The 18,022-nt window shown below is 33.3% G+C and overlaps 1 protein-coding gene across 1 annotated transcript in view; it reads left to right on the top strand.

Annotated features, from left to right (window-relative positions):
• Positions 1-18,022, top strand: part of LOC123554754 (uncharacterized) — an 85,796-nt gene that overhangs the window by 64,195 nt on the left and 3,579 nt on the right. The gene's annotated exons all lie outside the window — the stretch shown is intronic.

Below are 18,022 nucleotides of genomic sequence, written 5' to 3'. Positions count from 1 at the left end.
TAAGTGACCTTAAACATAACCAACACATTGAAATCATTTATTCTACATGCACTACTTACAGAGAGTAGAAAATGACAAAATACCATGCATGGTAAAATGTGACAGTAAAATTCATACATACTTTATTATGTTACTAAGAAGATGCACAGGGGACAAACTGCAGCAAAATATATATTCATAGAATATGTTCATAGTAAGTACATTTTTTCTCGACTACACAATATTCACTTGTGAACATTTACATATATGTGGGTAAACTTAAGAGCTTGAGAAGCCAAACAATGATGTTTCCACTTTTTAACTTGAAAAACTGGTTACTTCTGAAAAAATGCAAACTATGAATTTAAATTGTCCGAGTTTCTTATATAATGGTAAATTAAATGAATGTCAAAAAAGGGTGCACAGGGGACATCACTTTTGGCTTTTTGAATGTTGAACAGTTCTTAATATGTCAAATTGAAAGCTGCTTTTTTATGAACTGTAACTCCCTTTCAAGGAAATGAGCCGTGCCACGAAAAAACCAACATAGTGGATATTGTGACCAGCTTTGATCCAGACCAGCCTGCGCATCTGCGCAGTCTGATCAAGAACCATGCTGTTTGCTTTTAAAGCCTCTTGGAATTAGAGAGAAACTGTTAGCGAACAGCATGGATCCTGACCACACTGTGCAAATGCGCAGGCTGGTCTGGATCCATGCTGGTCACAAACCAACTACGGTATGTTGGTTTTCTCATGGTACGGCTCAAATAAAGTATAATCTAATTTTATTTAAAAATAAAAAAATAAAGAAATCTGACACTTAACAACTAAAAAGTTGCAAAGGGGACATTTTTGGGTGTATATACATTCATCAAATGTCTGAGAAAGTTGATCTAATTAAACAAAAAAACATACTGTGTCTTCACAGCTGAAAGGATAAAGATCTTAGAAAAACATTAGGACTTAGAAAACTAATGGGGTTATGAAATTGTAGTGTTCCACATTAAAATTTTGTACTTTTTCACTACTTTTTTTGTGAAGAGGGTTCCATCACAAGATGTGAAATATTGGTGAGAGTAAGATGTTGGTAATGAAAAAAAGAGTATTTTGCTTTAAATGTGCAGAGTTTAAGCTTACTGGAACCACTCTCGAGTCCGCTTCTTGGAATAACCAGTACTAGTGTCATATGTGAAGTCCTGACCCCACTGGGGCTCGAACCCACGACCCCTGAATTGAGCTGAGCCAACAACTTACATACCACATAATTTAACATAAATCAATGAAGAACTCGTGCGGACGCATTGGTTGATAGGGCTAATACGCTGTCCTACAGAGGTGAAGGCCCCAGGTTCGATTCCTGGCAACTCCTATTGCGGTGTGACCTTGGGTAAGGCACTTTATCATGATTGCCTCAGTCGGCCCAGCTGTAAATGGGTACTCGCAAATTGCTGGGGGTAAGGTATAATTGGTTTTAACAATTTTGCCAACTTTCAGTTTGAAAGAATGGCTACTGTTGGAATTATGCCCCATTCAGACAGACAGTCCACACCTGCAAAAAACGTGTCAGGGGCATAGATAATACCAATTTTTCATTAAATATAGTATCATACGGCCTTACTTATCTTATTTCTTATTTTTTTTGCAAGAAAAGCTAGAAGAACACGAAAAATAATCATTTCTGTCATTTTTTTTCCCATTAATTTAAAAAAAAACATAAAAAAGTCTCCTTTGGGGCTGAAAAAGCCAAAATACCAATTTTGGCCCTTTTTCAAGGCCATAACTCGGGAAAACCAGATGGAATCGGGCCCGTTCAAAAAAAAACCAAAGATTTGTGGTAAAATTTGGGGGCAATTTGGTTAAAATAAAAATCATAAATAACTCATTGTCAAAAAGGGTCAAAAATAGTTAATTTGGCCTTTGGGGGCCATAACCGGGAAAACCCATTAAGGGGTCGGGCCGGGTTCAAAAAAGGAACTGAGATTATGGCAAACAATTTTTGTGCAAGGAAAAATTTCAAATCATAATAAGCGTTTTTGTGCAGAAAAGGGTCAAAATAGCAATTCTCCTTTTCAGGGCCAAAACCGGAACCCCAAAGGGGAATCTATTTTTTCAAAAAGGAACCAAGATCTTATAGTGATACAATTTGTTGCAAGTTGGTTAAAAAAATCAAAAAAGAAGCGTTTTTGTGAGTAAAGGGTAAAAATAGCAATTTGGCCCTTTCAGGGGCCCTAACTCTGGAACCCATAAGAAACACCATTCAAAAAAGGAAAACCAAAGATTTAGGTACAAAAAGTTGGGCCATTTTGGTAAAAATCATATCAAAAATAAAGCGCTTTTGTGCAGAAAGGGTAAAAATAGCTGATTTGGGGCCCTTTCGGGGGCCAAAACTCGGGGAACCCAAAATAGAATCTGGCCATTCAAAAAAACCGAATTTAGGTGATACAAGTTTGTGCAATTTTGGTTAAAATAAAATCATAAAAAAAACCACTATTTGCAACAAAATTTGTTGACGGACCAGGGAGCACGCAGGACGGACGACGAGGCGACGGGTGCAAAAAGCCACCTTGTTACATGACGGGTGAGCTAAAAAAAAAAATATAAAAAAAATTTAAGCCACACAAAAATCCGCCCCCCAAGATAGGTCAAAATACACCAAAATTGGAGTAACAATTTGTACTACAGAAAAGGGGTCTTGATTTTTCCCCCTAACCATAAAAAAAAGTTACAAAGAAAAGCTTTATAGTAACAACAAAAAAGGGAATTCCCCTAGGAAAAATGCATGCCCCCTCTCGAAAGATGATGAAAAAAATTGTCCCAAAATTTACATCGAAAACCCCCTCTATCCCATCAAAAAAAAAGTCCAAAAAGCATTTTTGTAAAAAATTTGGGAAAACCTTTTAAGGTTGGGCCTTGGGAAAACGGGTTCTTCCGAAAGAAAACCCATCTCTGGTGGTGAACTTTTGTCCAATTTTACATAAAAAATCCCCCCCATCCCATGAAAAAGAAAAATACTCCGGCCCAAAGTTGTCATTTTGTCCCCCTTTGACCTCTAAGTGTGCCCTTTGCCTTAAAAAACTTGGGGGACCGGTTTCTTGCCCCTTCACACCCCCTCTCATAAAGGTTTGAAAAATTTGTCCCAATTACACCCAAAACCCTTTCCGCAGGAAGAAAAAATGCCCCGACAAAGCCCTTTTTAAATTTACCTTGACCGGGGGGGGGGGGGGTTTAAGTTGACCTTGGCCTTTGAAAATGGGGGAACCCGGGGGGTTTTTTGTGTTAAACCCCCCTTCCGCCCCCTCACTGGGGTTTTAAACTTATCCCAAAATTTATAAAAAATTGCCCCCCCATGAAACCCAAAAGTTATGTCGGACAAACAAAACAACGGACCACGCCCCGAAAACAAAAACCCCCAAAACGACATTTGGAAACCCTAGTTTTCGTTTCCGAAAGAGGGCTCGACAATAAAAAACCAAGGGGTGATAATACTTATCTTTTAAAAAGTAACAGAGCTTACCCCAATCACTGCTATTCAAAAAAAATTTAGTTTCCAAAAAAAAACCCGGAAATTCCTATTTTTAAAAATTTTTTTTTTATTCAATTTCCCCGGGGTTTTTCCTTTTTTTTTCAATTTTTGGTGTTTTTTTCTTTTTTTAAAGATACGGGTTTCCCTTGACTTCCATTTTGAAACCCTGCCTGCTCTCAAGAAGTAAACCTGTTAAAAAAACCCAATTTTTGGGAAAATTGTTTAAAAAGAGACCCCAAACCCAACTTCCATAAAGACCCCATAAAAATTTGCCCGTAAGGGGGGGGTTTTAAAACAAAAAAATTTTTTATGGAGCCACGCAAAAGGGGAAGGGAAGCGCGATCAAAAAAAGCTCCCCCAAAAAATTTAAAAAAACCAAAAAACCCTTTTTCCTTTTTAAAATACAAAAGCTGTAAAAAAAAATTAAACCATTTGGGGGTGTAAATTTGGGAAAAAGTTACCTTCCCCGGGGAGGGGTTTTGGGTTTAAAAATGCAATTTTTTTTGGTTTGGGGAAGGGGCCCGAATAAAGGCCTCTGTATATAAGGGGTGGGGAAACCCCAAATATGGGGAGAAATTTAGAAATCCATTTTTTATAAATGGTTTTCAAAACCCCAAACCCTTTTTTTGTTTTTAAAACTTCCCCAATTTTATAACCCCTAAATTGAAAAGTTCTGTCCCAAATTTTTTTTGGGACTGGGCCCCAATAGTTTTCAACCCGGGGAAAAAAACGAAACTAGAAAAAGTTTTTTTTTAAAGGGCGGTTATGTTTTTTGGGCATTTAAAATTTTTCCATTTTTTTTTCAAAAAAAAATTAAGGTATAAATATTTATTATTCCAGAAATGGTGTTATCAAAAAAGAAAAATTTTTAAGGACTTTTTTGGGGTTTTGGTTTTGCATGTGGGTTGAAAGTTGTAAAAGCGCCCGGAAAAAAATGTGAAAGGGGAAAAAGATGTTATCCCAAGTTTTCACTGAAATTCCTTCCTTTTAAAAATGAATAACTGCAATTTTTAAATTTTTTTTTTTCTTTAATTTTGGCCCTTCATTTCTGGGGGGAATAAAAATTAAAAAAAAAAAACCCAAAATAAATGAAATTTCGGGAAATTTTAATTGTATAAATTTTTTAAAAAATTAAAAAGGGGGTTTTTTTAAAAAAGTTTGGAAGAGCCCCGAAAACCAAATTTGGGTTTTTAGTTTTGAAAGAATTATGAGAGTCTTTTTTTGATTTTTTCTTTATAAAAATTAACTTTTGACTTTAAAAATTTTTTGCTTTTTTCCTTTTTTGTTAACTAATTTTTGCTGTAGCCCCACTAATAGGGTTAAAGGACACACAAAAAAACCCTGTAGGGGCCGAAACCTTTTGGGGGCAATGGTGTAAAAAAATTTTTTAAATTTTTTTTAAAAGTTTTCTTATGAAAGTAAATAACTGTTTTCACAATTAAATTTAATTTTTAAACTTTTTTTTTCCCCTTGTTGATGTTGCCCCACTTTGGGAAAACCCCTTATTGGGGCCCTTTTTTTAATAAACATCATTTCTTTTTCGGGGAAAGAATAAAATTTTAAAAGATGTCATAGAAAAACAGGGGAAAGCGCCCGAGAGTTTAAGAATCACAATTTTTTTCAATAGGAAGGTTAAATGTGACAAAATTTAACAAAGTCTTTAAAAATTTTTTCACTAAAAAAGGGAAAATTTTTGTTTTTTAAAATAATGCTACCCCCCGAAACTGTAGGGCCGAACCAGAGCTGAAAAAATTAAAATTTGGGCCTTTTTTACAGAAAAAATAAAAAATTATCATTTAAAAGTTTTCTTTTTTAAAATGAAAAAAACAAAATAGTTTTTTTTGAAAAATTTTTTCAGATAAAAAATATAGATACAAATTCAAAAGTGCTAAAAATCATGTTTATCATCTAAAATTTACCCGAAATTTTTATTAAAAATTTTAAAGATGTGTTTTAAAAAAATTAAAAATTATTCACTAAGACAAATTTTTCAGGGGCATCATTGTTAAAGGGTTTTTCAAATTTATGTAGCTTTAAAAAAGGTTTTTTTTCAAAATGTTTCAGATTTGGGGGTGTTATCCTGGTTTTTCGGACACTAAAAGAAATTAAAAAAAATGTTAAAAAAAAAAACCAGTATTACTTTTAAAAATTTTTTAAATTATTTTAAAATCTTACAGTTCCCAAATGAATAAATTTTTATGGTATTAATGATTAAAAAATTATAAACAAAAACTTGCAAAAGAAAGAAAAATCCCTTCAAAAAGTGCAAAGACAAACCATGTTATGACAGGGACAGTATATTTTTTTAGGGTGGGGAATTTATATTTTTGGGGGGGCATAAAAAGTGGTTTCTGCTCAGGGAGTCGCAGTTTTGTTTTAAAAACTTTTGTGTCCAACTCCCCTTTCCCCCCATTAGATTGCTTTGGGTTCAAAATTTTATAGTGAAAAACCTTTTATGTTTTAGATAACCTTTAAAAAAAGGGGAATTTCTCAGTGGGCTTTTTTAACCCCCAGTTTTTGGGTACTAAGGTATTTTTTTTTATAGAAAATTTGAATATATCTAGAAAAAATTTTTGTTTTCCGGGTCCCCCCACACTATTAGCCCCCTTTTGATTCAAACTTTTCACAGTTGGGAAAAAGTCAAGATGGGGTTTTATTACATAAAGAAGGAATTTTGGGGTTTTTTTACAAAAGTTATGGCCCTTTTTTAAAGTTTTTATTTTAATCATAAGGGGGAAAATAAGAAACCCTTTTTAGGGGGTCCAACCCCTCCAACACTAAATGCCTGGTTTTTCCCGACTTTTACAGATGAAAACTTGATGGGGATTTTAAAGGGGAAATTTTTTGGGACGTTTTAATCTTAGTTATGGGCCCCCTTTATAAATTTTTTTCAAAGGAATATATTTTCGGGTAGGGGAAAACTTTTGGTCCAAAAAGATTCCCCGACTTTTAGCCCGATTTTGGGTTTTAAAATTTAACAGATTAAAAAAGGGTTTATGTGCAAAATGCCATAGGGGAAAAAAATTTTCTGAGTATATTTTTACGGTGGGCCCGTTTTTGATCATTTTTATTTTTAGGAATGGCCAAAAGTATGTGGGGCCATCTGGGTCGTATTTGGGGGTAATATCTTTGTTTTATAATTTCTTTTAAATTTTTTTACTGAACATGTTTGATTTCATTTGCATTTGTGATTTTTAAAATAGAGTTTTGATCTGATTAGGCAGCCCGCAAAGCTGAAACTTAAAAAAGGGACAAAAAGGCCCGAATAGGTTTTGAAGAGGTTAAATGCAAGAAAGGCAAAAAACTCAATCCAGGCCCAAGGGGAAATTAAAAGAAAAAAAAGAAAAGAAAGAAAAAAAAGGTTGTAGAATGAGACAGCGGAAAAAGAGAGAGAAAGAAACTCAAACTAAATTAGTTTTAAAAAAAAGAACAATTTTCAAAAAAACATATTGGAAAAAGGAAAAAGAGTGGGGAAAAAAATTATGGTCGCACAAACCCGGATCGGCCTAGGGAAAAAAAGAGGCCAAAAGTTGGTTTCATTAAAGATGAATCTAATAACTTATAATGGGGGACATTTTTAACACCAAAGACATCAAAATTTTTAAGAAGAAAAAAAATTACAAAAAGATTATAAATATTTAACTTTGTTAAATAATTTTAACCCTGAAATGTCCATAACCAAAGAACTTTTAAATTTTTTTTTTTTAGTTAGTGGAAAATTCTTGAGAAAAAGGTAAGTGTTTTGGTTTTGTGATATGAATACCAAAAAATGGGTAATAATTAAACACTTAGAGAACTTTAAAATTTCTTATTAATTACAAGAATTTTATGAAAAAAATTTTTAGATTTTTTTTTCTGTTTTTTTTTTCATTTATTTTTAAATTTTCCCCAATTTTTATATTTTTGTTTTTAAAAAAATATCCCAAAAAAAAATACAATTCCCATTTAGGGTATCATTTTAACAAAATACCAAATTTTTTCAAGGGGTGGGGTTTAAAGTTTTTAACATAAATTTGTGCAAAAAAAACCCCTTTGGGGGGTTTTTTAGGTCCCTAACCAATTTCTGGTTTTTTTTCCCCTATTTAGGTTTTTTTTTAAAAAATTAAACACTTTCCCCTTTTTTTTTTAAATTTATTTTGGGTTTTAAACCCAAAAACAGAATTTTGGGGTTTTTTTTCATAAAGTTTTACACAACACTTTTTAATTTAAAATGTCAGATATTGAAATAAACTGTTTTTAGCAAAAAGTAATATCCAACCCAAAAAGTTTTTTTTTTTCATATCATACCTTTTCCCCTCCCATTTTGCCTTTTCATTTTTATTTTCCCCTGTGGTTTTTCCTACAAAACATAAAAATAGTGCAAGTTTTAAACCCTAAATTTAAGCTTTATTTTACAAAAAAAACCAAATTGCGGTCCGAACCCGCCAAAAAAAAGGAATTTATTTAGCCTTTAAAAATTTCATTTCCCTGCAAGTACCCCAAACCCCTTTAAATTTTCTTATACTTCAAACCCCTCTACTATGTAAAAAAACTTTTTTGCCAAAATTTAAAAACTTTTTTTTTCCCCCTCCAAGGAAACCCCCACTGTCCCCCAATTGTGTTTTAAACCCCTAAGGATGAAAACCCTGCCGGCTAACAATTTTTGACATTTATTTTCAAATTTTTTCTTTCGGGGAGTTTCTATATGGAATTAAATTTTTTTGGGAAAATTTTAAAGAGGGCCCCCCCATGTTTATTTGTGGGAAATTTGGGGGAAATCTGCCCAAGGGTTTCTTTAAAAAGATTTTTACAACTTGTTGTACATGACGAACAATTCAAACCCTGTTTTCACCCTGTTTACATTCGATCGAGCAATAATTGTTTAAATTTTCCATAAATTTTATTTAAATTTTTTTGGTTTTTTTCCAAAAAGTTTTTTCATAAGAAAATTTAAATGGGGGGGTCTTTCAAGGCTTAAAAAAAAAAATTTTTTGTTTCCGGTAACAGGGTAAAAAAAAAAGGGTTTTGGTAGGTTCCAAGAAAATTTTTTTTTGGGATTTTAAAATTATTTTTTAGGGGGACTTTTTTGGGAAAATTAATTTTTTTTGTCAAAAAATAAATACAAAAAAGGGGGGGGAAGCCTTATAAGCCCTTAGAAGTTGAATTTTTTAAACCCCTAAGTCCCCTTTAAAAGCAAAAAATGCAGTTTTGAACTTTTTGTCAAAAAGTTTATAAAAAAAGTTTTCCAAAGGGCCAAAAAAAATTTAGGGTCTGGGCCCAAAAATTAAGGTAGGGTCAGGATACCGGGGAAAAGACAAATTTTTAAAATCCTTTAAAGTTCCTTGGTTTTTTATTTGTGCACTTACTAAATCGCAAAAAAACTTCCCAAAAAAAATATAAATTGTATAATTTTAATTTAAATGCTTTTTTAATGATTGAAACTGCCCCCCCCACAGCTGCAACCCCAAAATAATTAAAGAAACAGAAAGATAGAAATAATTATGAGCTTTCAAGCAAGTGGTTTTATTTTTGGGCCAAACACTTTGGACAGTCCCAAAAATAACCCGTTAAAATAGCCCCCGAGCCTTAAAATAGTGGAAAAAGTGAGCAAAATTAAGAAAAAATGGGCAACCAGCAGTTTTTAAATTTTAAAATTTTAAAAGGGGTAACCCCTTTTTTTTGGGGGAGTTTTTCAATTTTCATGCCCAAAAAAAGACCCCCAAATTAAAATTTTTTGGCATTTTGGGGAAATTTTTGAAATTCAACTTTTTTTAAAGAAAAAAAAACAAATAGCAAATTTTTCAAAAAATTTTAAAAGAAACAAAGTAAATGCGGGGGTTTTAAAAATTTTTATTTTGGAAAAAAAAAATTTACTGTTGGGTATAGGGTTTTTTTACACGACTGCCCCGCCAGAAAAAGCCAAAAAATTTCTTTTAAACCCCGTGAATTTTCCCGGGACCTTTTTTACTTGGGGGGCCCATGACCTTTACTTTCGTATCATTAAAAGGAAAAAAAAAACTTTTTAAAAACGCAGAAGAATCTGTTTTGCCTTCCCATTTAATTAAACCCCAGGAGCCCACAAAAAGCTAAGAGTGTTTTATTGGGGATGTGAAGGTCATGAAAAAATAAATGTATTGAATAACTTTAAAAAATTTTTTAGGGTTTTGGCCAGTTTTTACAAAATTTGATTCAACTAACCATTCCGGAACCGATAGAAAATTTTCCCAAACCCACACCAAAATTTTTATTTCAATCCCGAAAATTAAAGCTGAATTTTTTAACCATAAAAAAAAACAGGGTTCGGGTCAGTTTATACCCTCAAACAACCATCATATTGTTGGGAATGAACCGGGAATTTTGGGAATTTCCCAGAAGAACCGGAAAAGGGAAACATCGAAAACAAGTAATGTGAGCGGCCCCAGTTGCATTTGCAGAGCTCAAATTAACTTTTTTTTACCAACGAATGCAAAATTTTTGCACGTAGCTTTTTTTTTGGTTGGAAAACTGAAATCTACAAGTTTGAAATTTAAGGGTTTTTAATTTTTAAAAAAGTAAAATTAAACCCAAAAAAAACATGCTTTGAAAAAAAATATTGGTTTTCAAACGGTTTTCCTTGGCATACAATTTTTTGGGGTTTTTTAACTTTAAAATGACCCTTTTTTAAATATTTGGGAACGCAAACATTTATGGCGTAACTTAAAATCTGGCTGGAAAACCTTCGGGGGGGCAAATTTTTTGGACTTAATATTAAAATAACCCATTCAACTGTATACTTTTTAAAAATTTTGTAAAATAGCCGGGGTTCTAGTGAATTTTAAGATAGACCCCTACATTTTTTTTATTTTTAAAATTAAACAGGAATTTAAAAACAACAAAAAAAAGGGTAACCAAAAAAGGGTGTAGATGGCTCCCTAAAAAGGTTTTTTTTTTTCATATTTTAATTTTTTCATTTTTTTGGGTTAAATGAAGATTGTTTCTAAAAGGGGGGGTTTTTTATTGGTGGCTCAAAATTTTTGGTTAGGTTTGTTGGGTTTTTTGGGGGGTTTTTTGGGGGTTTTGGGTTTTATTTTTAAAAAAATGGAGGGGGAAAAAAAATTTTTTGGGGTTTTTTGATTTTTAAAAAAAGGTTAAAAAAAAAGAAAATTTTAAGTTAATTTATTTAAAAAAAAAAGGGGGGTTTAAAATTTTTTTTTTGGGGGGTTTAAAAAAATGGTTTATTTTGGGGGGAGTTAAAATTTTGGGGGTGTGATTTTTTTTTAAAGGAAATTTTTGGGGGGATTTTGGGGTTTGAATTATTTTTAAAATTTTTATTTGGAAATTTGGAATTAATTTTTAAATTTGAAATAAAGAGGTGTTAGAGTCCGAAAAAGGGGGTTTTTTTTGGTTTGGTTTGTTGGGGTGTATTTTTGGTTGGGTTTTGGAAGTTATTTTGTGTGGGTTTTTGGGGGAAAGTAAACACTTTGGGATTAAATTTTTGGGAAAAATAGGATGGAAGAAATTTGGAAGGGTTAAAAGTTTTTAAAAGGGGTTGGGAAAATTTTTTGGGTTTTGGGTGTGTGGGTTTTATTTAAAAAATTTAAAAATTTTTTTTGGTTTGCTTTTGAAAAATTTTGGGGGGGAAAATTTTAAATAAATTTTTTTGGGTTTTGGGTTTTTTTAAAAAATTTTAAAGGGGTTAAATTTAAAATTTTGGGGTTTTGGGTTTTTAATTTTTTTCCATTGGGTTTGGGGAAAATTTTATTTTAAAAAAGTTTTTGTGAAAGCCAGATCGGGCAAAAGTTACCAGCCCTTTTTTTAAAATCTTTTTTTTTCTTTTAAAGGCCCCCCCCAATTTCCCATTTTCCCCATATTTTTGGCTGACAAGTTATTGGGAGCCCTAAGCCAACTTGCACGGTGTCAAAAGAGTGTGGAATAACAAAAAAAACGCAAATAGCATAATGTAATGCCCTTAAACCCAAAATTTTTTTGCACTTCAAAAATTATGCGTCATAAAAATCTGAAAAGGGGAAATAATTCTACCAAAACTAAAGGCAACCAAGTTATTTTTATTTTAACTTGTGTCAAAATGAACCAATTTGAAAAAAATATCTTTATTATTTTCAAAAATGTTAGTTTTTATGCCGAAAGCCCGATCGGGCAATGTTACCAGCCTTTTTAAAAAATCTAAAAGCCGCCCCCCGATTCCCTATATTTCTAAGGCTGAGAAATAAGGAATTTCTATGCTTTTTATGGTGGGGTGTTTGTTTACATTATTTATACAATGGAAAGTTTTTTACTCACGTTTCTAAAAATGTCAACAGGTCCAACCATCCCACTGCTTTTACTGGAGTCCCGTCCATATTCTATATAAAAGTAAAATAATTCCTTTTATCAGTCATGCCTGCATTTCTTAATTTTAAAAATTCAATATGTTTGCTTATGAGTAACTGAGAAGTTCAAAAGAACTAAAAGTACCGGAAAAGGATTAAAACTACGATCTGAAAAGCGCACAAAGGTAAATCTTTTCCCCTCTTCCCCGAGCTGAAGAACTCGTTGGAGAATGTTTTTGTTTTCCTCAATTTTCAAAATGTCGGCGCCGTGTAACAGTATCGATACTGTATCCACTCCCCAACTCTAAATATAAAAATATTTAAAATGTCGCCGTTTAAAAATGCTACTCAGTATTGAAAAAAGCAGTTTGTATCACAAATTATATCAGGTATCACGTTACCGGCTGATTAGCTTCTGACGCAACAAAATTAACAGCTTACTTTGAATATTCTTTCGGGTCGCAGACATCTTATTGTGCGGATATTGCGTTTCGCCTACTGATCTGACGGACGCTTATTAACATTAAACGAAGACCGAATATCCCGAATTTCATCGGGTCGTCGCACGCCCATGGTCTAAACCGGAACCCCATATTTTTTATTTGGATAGTATGTGTTGTTTGGATACCCTCGTATGTTACCGTAGTGGGATTCGATCCCGATTTTCGTCGCTTCGCGACGAAAATCGGTAAGATCGATTCCCTAATATTTATGAGCTTTTTAGCTGACCGTTTGTATTTAGTATATTACAGTCAAACCTGAGTAGAGAACCCTGTATTAAACAAAAACCTGTGTATAAGACCATTAAATTTAGGTCCCTCTACAGTAACTTTCATATAGATCGAATTTGTATTAAAAGACAACCTTTCTTGTGAGACCATAATTTTGCTGTCCCTTAAGTGGTCTCTTTAAAAAGGTTTCACTGTATTTTAATGTTCACGTGTTGAATTCACAAATAATTGCTTAAATGCATTTATCAATTCTGTATTGATTAAAGAACATATTACAAAATTTGAATGTGCATTTTATTTCAGAAATAATTTATGACATAATTGCTAATTTTAACATTCGACAAAATGATTAAAAGGTCAAGTCTAAATCGTGGTATAAGGTATTCTTCTGTAAAGTGATTAGTGAAAGAATTGTGCAAATTTTGTTTGTTATTCTAACCACGATTTTGTCAAAATTCTTCCGGGTGTTTTGTAGAGTTATTTGCATTATTAATTTCAGTATTTTCTAACATTTAATGAATAAAGAATCACGCTTTGCTTTCATGTCAGCAAAACAAGACTTGAAAAAAAATATTTCCTTGCTTCTAGTTTAAAATCATTATGAGGACATTTTTGCTTTAGAAATGTATTGGGGTTTTTTTTCTTCTTATTTTTTTTTTTTTTTTTTTTTTTTGGAAACCACAAAAACCGCTTTTTTAAACCAGTTTCGAGCTTATGAACGCTAAATATCTTTTTCAGTTGTTAGTTTGAATACTTTCAATTTTACAGACCAATCTTTAAATTTTATTTTCCTTCTCCTTTGAATGGGAACTGAAGGAGAATTTCTGACCGTGAATTACAAATACACATTTTTTTCCTTAAACATAATTATGATAAATATACCTGTAAAGGTGTGTACGAGCAACTATATGCGCACGTCCACGCTTAACCGCCACAAGTCAAGTGGAGTAGAATATAGTAAATTTTTTATCAGTATGTTTATGAATTATGATCTTTATTCTGAGGGGTCTTTAGCACAAGTCTTACTTTATGCAATGTAAGAGGACCATCATTAAATTTACTAAACAGCGAAAGTCTGATGTACATATTTATTGCAGCATTTTAAACAAAATTTTAAACGTACTCGGACATTGGTTAAAGTATAAAGTATACTTTAATGCATTTCATTATTCCGTTTTGACAACACATGCATTTAAATAAATAGTGAAAGTCGTCTTCTAAACCTTACCAAACTAAATCTTGCAAACACTTTCTATTCCTGCTATTTCATTACATGAATAAGTACCAGTCTGTATTTTAAAACAATGCGCAATTTCGTTTACTTATATTTTAACTTATTTACCTTCAGAGGGCATTATTACAATCTTTTAATTCTTTGTCATTACTTTTGCCATATTTTGCCATGTTCGTCACCAGATCAGTGTCGGGCTGCCAGAAACACAGCCGATGTTACGCACCACAAAGTTGCTCTGCCGTCCACAAATAAACACTTAGTGGATATATCATTTGTACGGTGGTATGTTTAGGACATGCATTTATTTTTTTTAGGATTAAATTATCTCGTGCGCACTACATCTTATCTCGAGCGATCAGTATCTTATCTCGTGCGCACGACATCTTATCTTAAGCGATCAACATCTTCTCTCGAGCGATCAACATCTTATATCATGCGCACGACATGTTATCTTGAGCGATCAACATCTTATCTCGAGCGATCAACATCTTATCTTGAGCGATAAACATCTTATCTCGTGCGCACGACATCTTATCTTGAGCGATCAACATCTTATCTCGAGCGATCAACATCTTATCTCGTGCGCACCACATCTTATCTTGAGCAATCAACATTTAATCAAAAGCGATCAACATTTATCTCGTGCCCCACAAAATCTTATCTTGAGCGATCAACATTTTATTTGGAGCGATCAACATCTTTTCTCGTACGCCCCACATCTTACCCTTGAGCGATCAACATTTTATCACGAGCGATCAATATTTTATCTGTGCGCACGACATCTTATCTTGAGCGATCAAAAATCTTATCTCGAGCGATCAACATCTTATCTTGAGCGATCAACATCTTATTTCGTGCGCATGACATCTTATCTTGGCGATCACATCTTATCTCGAGCGAACAACATCTTATCATGATTTGATCAACATCTTATCTCATGCGCACGACATCTTATCTTGAGCGATCAACATCTTATCTCTTTGCGCACGAATCTTATCTTGAGCTGTCAACATACTTATAACCGTTTCACGTTTTTTGCAGTGTTATGATTTAAATCGCAGACTGATAAAAAAAAAGGCAGCAGAAATTCAATGATGACACAAACAAAAAAATTTTTAAGTCCTTGACAAGAAAAAGATTTAGTATGCAGGCTTCACCCATATATTAAAGAATTTTCTTGATTTACCTAAATTCATGCAAGCAATTTTATAACTTTTCTGCGTGAATTTATCAGTCGAACAGCAATATGTTACTATTCTAACATGCAAAAAGCATTACTGGCTTTGTTCATTTAATTTTGAAGATAAGATGACCAATTACTAGTATGTGCACTGCTCCCCCAAATGATATGATAATCCAAACTCCAACGCAGTGATCTCCCTTGCCGCTTCGCTCATTGATCACTGCCAACACAATGTTTTAGCTAAAATTCAGCTAAGTGGACTTCTTTTAATTATATAATTATTTAGTTAATTTTACCCCAATGTTTTCGAAGTTTACACTTCTTTTAGCACAGGCGAATGTCCCATAATAAAAAAAAATAACGATTGTGATTGAAAATGGGTAATTATTTACAAGGCCGCTAAGTACCCTGAAACGAAACTGAAAGTAAACAAACGAGTATATCGACGTTAATCTTTGATGCCATTCAAGATAATTATGCTGCCATTAACCCCCAAAACCGAAACAGGTAGAGGCTTTTCAATATTTTCCTGCTGGCTAAGATAAGTTTATGTCAAATTTGGGAGATTTCTGTATTATATCAACAAATTTTTTATTTTAAACCATCATCACGGATGAACAAAGGCACGTGAAAGTTGGGTGGCAGAAGCGTGTAATCTTGTACATGTACTTGGGAAGTTTGAAAAACTCGGGAAAAGGCGGGACCCTAATATCAATTGTCCCTATTTTTTACTGATGACCTATCCACAAATAAAGGTCTTATAAAATTTTTGATTAGAAATCTGCGTTCGAGATAAGATTTTGATCGCTCGAGATAGATGTCGTGCGCACAAGGTAATGTGATCCGAGATAAGATGTGATCGCTCTATATAGTTCGTGCGCCCCGAGATAAGATGTTGATCGCTCAAGATTTGATTTGATCGTTCGATTAAGATGTCGTGCGCACGTAATAAATGTTTCATCGCCAAGATAAGATGTTGATCGTTCCCTAAAAGATGTCGTGCGCACAAGATAAAATGTAAACCGCTCAAAATAAGATATCGTGCGCACGAATAAGATTTTGATCGCTCGATATGAAATGTTGGGTCGCTAAAGATAGATGTCGTGCGCACGAGATAAGAGTTGATCGCTTAGATAAGATGTTGATCGCTCGAGAAAAAGATGTTGATCGCTCAAGATAAGATGTGGTGCGCACGAGATAAAATGTTGATCGCTCGCGATAAAAAGTCGTGCGTACGAGATAAGATGTTGACCGCTCGAGATAAGATGTTGATCGCTCAAGATAAGATGTCGTTGCGCACGAGATAAGATGTTGATCGCTCGAGATAAGATGTTTTTCCCCTCAAGATAAGATGTCGTGCGCACGAGATAAGATGTTGATCGCTCAAGATAAGATGTCGTGCGCACGAGATAAGATGTTGATCGCTCGAGATAAGGGTTTTATCGCTAAAGATAAGATGTCGTGCGCACGAGATAAGATGTTGATCGCTCCAGATAAGATGTTGATCGCTCAGATAAGATGTTGATCGCTCAAGACAAGATATCGTGCGCTCGAGATAAGATTTTGAACGCTCGAGATAAGATGTCGTGTGCACGAGATAAGATGTTTATCGCTCAAAATAAGATTTCGTGCGCTCGAGATAAGATGTAGTGCGCACGAGTTTTTTAATCTTAAAAATATAAATGCATGTCCTAAAAATACCCGTACATTTGCGTAGAAGCGATCTCAATGTTTTTTTGGGTTTTTTTTTTTTTTAAATTTAGGTCGGGGAAGGGATAGGGAACCGGCCAGCTAAACTATCCATATTTTCCCTGAATTTTTTGACGGCCAAAAACAGAAAAAACTCATTTTGAACTTTTTGACCATACATACAAAACAAATCCTTAACAGTACATCTAAATGTTTCTCAAAATTTGGGTTTTTCCTTTATCTACCGTTATTTTTGACATAAATTAGTTTTTGGGGTCAAAAGTGTGTGTGTGGGGGGGGGGGGGGGGCTGCAAAAGCATATATTGCCCCCCCTTTCAGATTGGACCCCTGCTCCTACGCCTATTCCAACCCACCATCGTTAACATAATTATACCCGCATAATATTAAAAAAATATTATAAATGGAGGGATGGGGAATTTTAATGTCAATTTCAACGTTAAGGACGTGGAAGTTGCCCTTTAACCCTTGTTGCATTGAATGTAAAAAAAGTTATACCGTATCCAGGTGAATTATATAGGACCCAAAATGACCCAATCTTGTTTGAACATCATCTGAATAGATGGTTTAAATAATACAGTGATGTCCTATCAGAGACAGATCTCTAAACGTTTTTTTTTTTTACCCGGGCTGTCTCGTTTCACTTTACGTTTGTCTCGCGTGCTGTTAAGACAGGGAAAAAGACTTGCAACGAAAGTTTCATTTTTAAATAACTCTTTTCTTTTTTAAAATGAATCAGTTACATGCATGGTGTTTTGGTGTTTTGACTGTTTTCGTTTTACGGGTAGGTAAAAAAGGATTTTCGTATATATATACTGCCTAATTCGGATCTCTGAACAGAGGCAATTAATAATTTTTTTTTATTTCATTCTTAAAATTTCTGTTGTTACAATTTCTTCCTTGATCAAGTAGCTAATTAACAGTCATTACATTGACTGAAATGCTAGAACAATTGCTTTTATTTGCTTCACTTTTAAATAATTTAAAATTTCGTATTTGAAAAGGATACTTTGTAACTTAATGAGACTTATTCATACCTTTTTTTGTTTTTTTTTTCAAAATATTGTATATTTGTCCGACTGAACTTTGGTGTCAAGATAATCAAAGCGGTTCAATGAAAACCTTCACATATATTAAATGTCACAGACGTGAACGTGATTTGTTTCAATTTCATGACTAGTAGTCTAGCATTGTATGGTTATTTGGTGGAACGCTTTGTTACTGCACGCATAACTAATTTGAAAACACGAGGAATTGTATTTGTTTTTATTCGCTTCACTTTTAAGTCATTAATATTTCGTAATTGAAAAGGGATACTTTGTAACTTAATGAGACTTATTCATACCTTTTTTGTTTTTTCAAAATCATTGTATATTT

The sequence above is a fragment of the Mercenaria mercenaria genome, chromosome 7 (genome assembly GCF_021730395.1).
Source record: "Mercenaria mercenaria strain notata chromosome 7, MADL_Memer_1, whole genome shotgun sequence".
NCBI lineage: Eukaryota > Metazoa > Mollusca > Bivalvia > Venerida > Veneridae > Mercenaria > Mercenaria mercenaria.
Note: the sequence above shows the minus strand (reverse complement) of the source record. Positions and strands in the feature narration are given on the sequence as shown.